The sequence below is a fragment of the Drosophila mojavensis genome, unplaced genomic scaffold (assembly GCF_018153725.1).
Source record: "Drosophila mojavensis isolate 15081-1352.22 unplaced genomic scaffold, ASM1815372v1 contig_151, whole genome shotgun sequence".
NCBI lineage: Eukaryota > Metazoa > Arthropoda > Insecta > Diptera > Drosophilidae > Drosophila > Drosophila mojavensis.
The window spans coordinates 880,882-887,301 of record NW_025318684.1 but is presented as its reverse complement, the minus strand read 5'-3'; positions in this window follow the sequence as shown (position 1 = coordinate 887,301).

Genomic DNA, 6,420 nt, shown 5'->3' with positions numbered 1-6,420 from the left:
TAACATTATACCTGTATTTAAATGTTTACATTGATAATAAATCTGCCAGTAGATAGTCTGCATATTTTCGGTCTCATAATTTAAATATTCCTTGGTTTTGATCTATTTGAGGCAGTTTGGAAAAACTCTGTAATTAAAACATCATCTGTTATCTCAGCTCAATTCGGATGTAAAATTTTAAAAATACAGTGGAATACGCTTATAACGACTCCGCTTAAAGCGTTCAACCGGTTATGTCAACGAAAATTCGATGTCTTGGTTGGTCCCCATGCAAACTTATATGAAAGAGCCTCCGTTTAGTACGTCTCTGCTTTTAACGACAATCCGCTTATCCCGACGATTTTTCTTATATTTTTAAGACATTAACCGGATATTACGACGTGCCGAAAAAAATGCGAAAAATGACAATAAATTAAATGTCGCTATAAGTGGATTTCGCTGTATTAGTTTCTGTTTTAATGGGACTTTATGGTTGGTATTGAGTTTAACGTATCAATGTTCATCCTATTTCTTATTTAATATTTTATTAAAATGGCTAAAGACCCTTCCATTTTGAGATTTCACCAAGGTAACGAATGTATGCGAAGCGCAACAGCATATCTATTTAACCACTATATGTTAGAGATGAAAGTATTGCAAAACTAGTTTTGTTAGCCTTTAATAGTTGCCAGCGTGTTAGGAAACTAATATTAGATATTAAACAAAATATGTATTAGCTGATTCGATTCATAAATAAGTCAGAATCTCCGCTATCCGTAATTTTCAAATTATTTCCGCAACTGCACTTGAAAATAAGCCAGATCTGGCTGAAAATAAGCCAAAACGGCAACACTGAACCTATCACTCAATCGCGGGCGTGTCTATTACGTCAGCTGTTCTGTTGCGATAGATATCGATATATTCGCTGTGTGCGTGCGCAAAAAAGAGACTCGATAGTTTCGCGGCATCGGTTACAGAGAGTTATTCAAATTCTGTGGCTTAGATTTGAGTTCAAATATCTATACTTTGTATTATATGAATTCTTAGAACATAAATGCGAAATATAAATAAAATATATTATATAATAATTATGTAATAAATGTAGATTTATTTACATACATATATAAGAACAAATTTCAATTGGGATCACCTTTTGAAATTTTGCGGCAAAGATTCAGGTGGACTTTCTGTACATTTGTACGTACATAGCTCGAAATTTACAAAGTATATGTAGTTAACGCCGTACCTGCCAATTTATATCCCCCATACGCATTGAAATGGGCGTTAAGCTAAGCTGCAATACCCATCCTATACTATTTCTCTTTCTCTCTCTCTCTCTCTCTCTCTCTCATTATGAATTGTGCATTCAGAATGATTAAAACAACGACCTACGTAGGGCTCAAGGTATGTCCCAGTCAGGTACTCCCGACTAGAGCACTCTTACTGTGTTTTTATTGTATTTGTGGCTAGAGGAATTACGCTTCGCTGCCTTATTTCCTATAAGCATAAGTACCTTATGCATGTACATACATACAATATGAATGTATATATGTATGTATGTATGTATGTATGTGTATACCAGCAAAATGCAATGTATGTAAATATGTTTATGTGTATGATGGAATTTGAATTTAATACTTAAACGCGTTTTTATTTATTTATTTCTAAATAATGTTAAGATTACTATTTTTTACTTTTATTCATTTACCTTACATTTTTGTCGGACAAATATGACAGTAACCTCTTTAATGATTATTAATTATTGCTAATTATATAAATACATATGTGCATATGTATGTGTTGATAATGTTCTTCAATAGCTTAAATGTAACTTTCTTCCTAAACTTACATGCGTCATAATTTCTACTTGACTATATATTTCACAATATATACATATATATATATATATATATATATATATATATATATATATATATATATATTTCAAATCCAACATGCAGAGGGTATCATCTTATGTATACATATATACATATGCATATGTATCTGTATGTACATATGAATGTACATATAACTATGACGGAGATAACACAAGCAGAAGCAGCAACAACAACAATAGAGCACCGCTACAACAACGTCAGCCAAAAGCAAAAATCAACATTAACAGAAAAAGCAACAGTCAAAGACCAAGAGAAACGGCAAAAAAAAAAAAAATAAAATAAAATAAAAAAAAATTAAAAAGCAGCAGAAAAGCAGTCTCGGTTGACTTGCAGACCGTGAAAAGCCACGAGCCACGATTGAAATACCGAATTTCATACCGAAAACATATGAATACTGATTGTTTAAATAAAGAGCAAGCGGTATAGATGGCTCTCTACACAAACACACAAACACACATACACAGAGCACGCAGACACAGGCGCACGCCGAGTTGCTTGCACAAATATGCCCATATACAGACAGCCATACATAGCATAATATAACAAAATAAAATGGTTGCACGATCATCACACACACACATGATCCATATACATATGTATGTATTTACATGTGCACGAGAGTGGGTGTGTGGGCACGTATGTGTGTATGTATGTATGTACTCAAATGCATGTTAGTGGGGATCGAATGTCCACCAACTAAAGTACGTATGTACATATGTACATATGTACATATACACACGAATGCACACACACACATATATGTAGTATGTTAACATAGTCATAAACATACGTACATACACATACATCCACATGTATTTATATGGGATATGTATGTACATCTTGACATATGATGCACATGCATACACACATACATACATATGTATACTATACACTCACATCATACAGTCCATAAATATGTTTGCATATATGTACATGCATACATACTTACGCACGCATATGCATGAATGTACATATACATACCTATGTGTATGCATATGCGTATGCGTATGCGTATGCGTATGCGTGTGTGGTATATACTGTATGTATATGGAAGAAGAGAAATACAACTATTTCAGTATTTAGCTAAGTTATCGAATCATAACATCGACTTAATACATACAAGCATTGACGTCTTACAAAAAATAGCTAGTATCACATTTAATGTAAAAATACATTGTACATACCTGTATACACGTATACATATATATATGTACATATATCAACTTGATAAACACGACAATGAAGTCCTTTATAGGATTTCTGTTCTGATTTGAAACATAAAATATGTACTTTAAGTGATTAGCGTACCTAATCCTAGTGCTCAAATATTCCAATGGGATAAGCTGTGATCCGCAAGTAGAAAGCAGAGCTGGGTTGTAGTGGGGCCTGTACTTTACATAATATGTACATACATATGGCCAAAGGCAATATGGCGACTTGAGCCGTAACCAGCAGTTCTGATGGTACAGTACGATCGTACGGCGTTTCTCTCTCTCTCTCTCTCTCTCTCTCTCTCTCTCGCTCTCCTTGTCCAAATCCCATTATAAGCAGCCCATATACATATAGGGTTTGCATTCGTATGTATAAATATATGGACCACTTATTGATCAATCTAATGCAGATTAAGATTTGCCACCCCCATTGCGATCTACGGATACACGATTCGAATTGGACCCAGATGTCCTTCCACTGACATATGTAACATTTGTAGCAGTTACCTAAGCAACCATGCTATCAGTGGTTCCGTCCTGGGAGCTCTGCTGTAGGCGCTTCGGGAATGAGTTGGACTCTATTACAAATCTATTATATTGGTAGATCTATTATCTATATACATATATACATATATACATATATACATATATACATATATACATATATACATATATACATATATACATATATACATATATACATATATACATATATACATATATACATATGTAGACGGGAATGTTAAACAACTTGAATATTCTTTTTTTTTTTTTTGCTGTTGTCGCTGTTTCCTACTCCTGAATCGAGCGTTGAACCCAGACCCTCTCTTTGAAGACTTTAGTATCACGTATTAAAGGTAAAAGAAGTAAGAACGTTGCAGTCGGGCGTTACCAACAGCATAATACTCATTCACAACCCAACAGCAATATCGTAGCTAAGTTTTGGGCTTCTAGCTCTAATACTGTAAAACGAGCTGAAGATAATGTAACTGCAAAATTGAAATGCTTACGCTAAAAAAATGTGAAAATAACAGGGTATGCTACGCCCTTAAAAAGGTGTAACAAATATTTTTGGGTCATCGATAGAGGAGGTTACCAGTAACTCAATAATCCAAATTTTAAGCTTTTAGCTCTTAAACTGTAGGAGATATAAGCTTTTGCGATTTGCCACGCCCCCTGTGGGCGGACATATATCCGCCATAGCCCGATTTGCCACGCCTCTAATGGGCTTAGACATATCCGACATAGGTTTTTATCTTGGCTGGTCGACGCGGTCGACGCTACATTCCTCAATTCAGCTTTCTAGCTCTTCAACTAATATAATTTTTGACAAATCGGAAAATGCATTTTCCGATTTGCCACGCGGGTAGACGGACGGACAGCAAGACAGACATTGAAGAAAACCAATATACTCATTTCACTTTCGTGAATGAGTTTAAAAAACGAAGTAAGGAATAAGGAGGGTAAAGGTAACCAAATAGGGAATGTATGGGGTGGTTTTTCAGATCGGCGTCACGGTTCCATCTATCAAACAGGTGTTCTGTGTAGAAAGCGCGGGCTTTGGGTAGCATAAAAGAGGTTTTCACTTGTAAAAATGAAAGGTCACGGAAAACAAACTGAATGTATGTATGTATAGACAAGCACTGTGTGTGCATGTATGTATAAATATATATGTATGTACAGCACATGTGTGCAGCCCGAGTCTTAAGCCAGCAGCTGCGTCTTTAACGTGGACAACCAACCCGCCTTATGACCGTAGAAACCTTTTGCGACCTCAACTCCATAATCACAGTATCTTATCATAGGCGAAAGCTATTTCGGCTACGCACTTGAAGACTTCGAATTTCGTCGATAACAGCCGCTTGCTGTGCACCTCTACAGTGATTTTGATCAAGAACTGAGCTCCTCCTGTTCTCATAAGACACACATACAGTTGTATTATGCACTTATAAGAGTATTGCTGCTTCGACTTCCTATATAGGCATGTATGTAGGCCTTGCTAATTATTGGACTACGTGTAATGAACGAATGTGTGTAGTGCAGCAGAGTTGGAGATGGTTCAGTGATCAGTCTTTATCTCTTTCTCTCCCTCCCTCCTACTGTCGATCTGTCGTTCTGTCGTTCTGTCTCCCTTACCCTTCGGCTGTGGTTTGTGCAACGGTAGTCGCCGTTTGCTTGGCACGCGCCGTCTTGTCAATCTATGCTAGCGAACCAACACCTGCTCAATGAGTGTGAAGAGAGCGGATATACATACATATATCACAGCACATTTTGTTACACACCGATATGATGCCTCTTTGCATGTGTGTGTGGGTGAGTGTGTGTATGTATGTGTGTGGAGAGTGTTATGCCCATACAATGTGTGTATGTGTTTATATGTGTGTATGTGTTAATATATTTTGGCGCAGCAGTTATTGTTGTAGCTTTGTTTATATACTCATTCACGAAAGTCAAATGAGTATATTGGTTTTGTGCAATGTTCGTCTTGCCCCTATGCACGCAGTTTATTTCGGCACTATCGTAGCTAGGGACTTGAAATGTGGGACAATTACTCGTGTATATCTCCGATTTATAAAGTGTTAAAATTTTATTTTGGACACTACTGATGTTGGAGACCTCAAATGCAGTATATATACTCGGGCTGAGTCCGCCCACAGGGGGCGTGGCAAGCCGCAAATGTTAAAACTAAGAGCTAAAATAATTGATACGACTTTTTAGGGATGCGGCATATCGAAAGATTTTCATATTTTTTTTAGCGTAAGCATCCAAATTTTAAATAATGTGTGTATAAAAGAAGTGCAGAATGATTAGAATATCAGCTTGGAGAGTTCAGGGTGGATATCCTGGAGCAGTCTCGACTAGAGCCTTCTTACTTGCACTTGTACTTGACTTTAGTATATACATATGAATATTATGTGGATGATGAACGGACGAATAAGTAATAATCCACATATTAGATGTACATTTAAAATTTGGCGATTCTAGCTCTAATGATGTAGTAGATTTAAATTTCTTGCCGATTTTCGATAAGGTTTTTAATCAATAACAAATGAGAATGGGATGAGTTATAGATTCTAGACGATAAACTCGATCAAGAATATATATACTGTATGGGGCCTGCCACGCTTCCTTCTGCCTGCTACATACTTTTAACACAACCATTATAACATGATTTCCCATTTTCAATGGGTTCAGGGTAGAAAAAACCATAGAATGGAAATGTATTCTTTCCACAATGTTACTGTTTAGATATTTTATATATATATATATATATAAACACACATGTACCTACATATTTTTTATACAAACATACCGTCATATATGTACTGGTA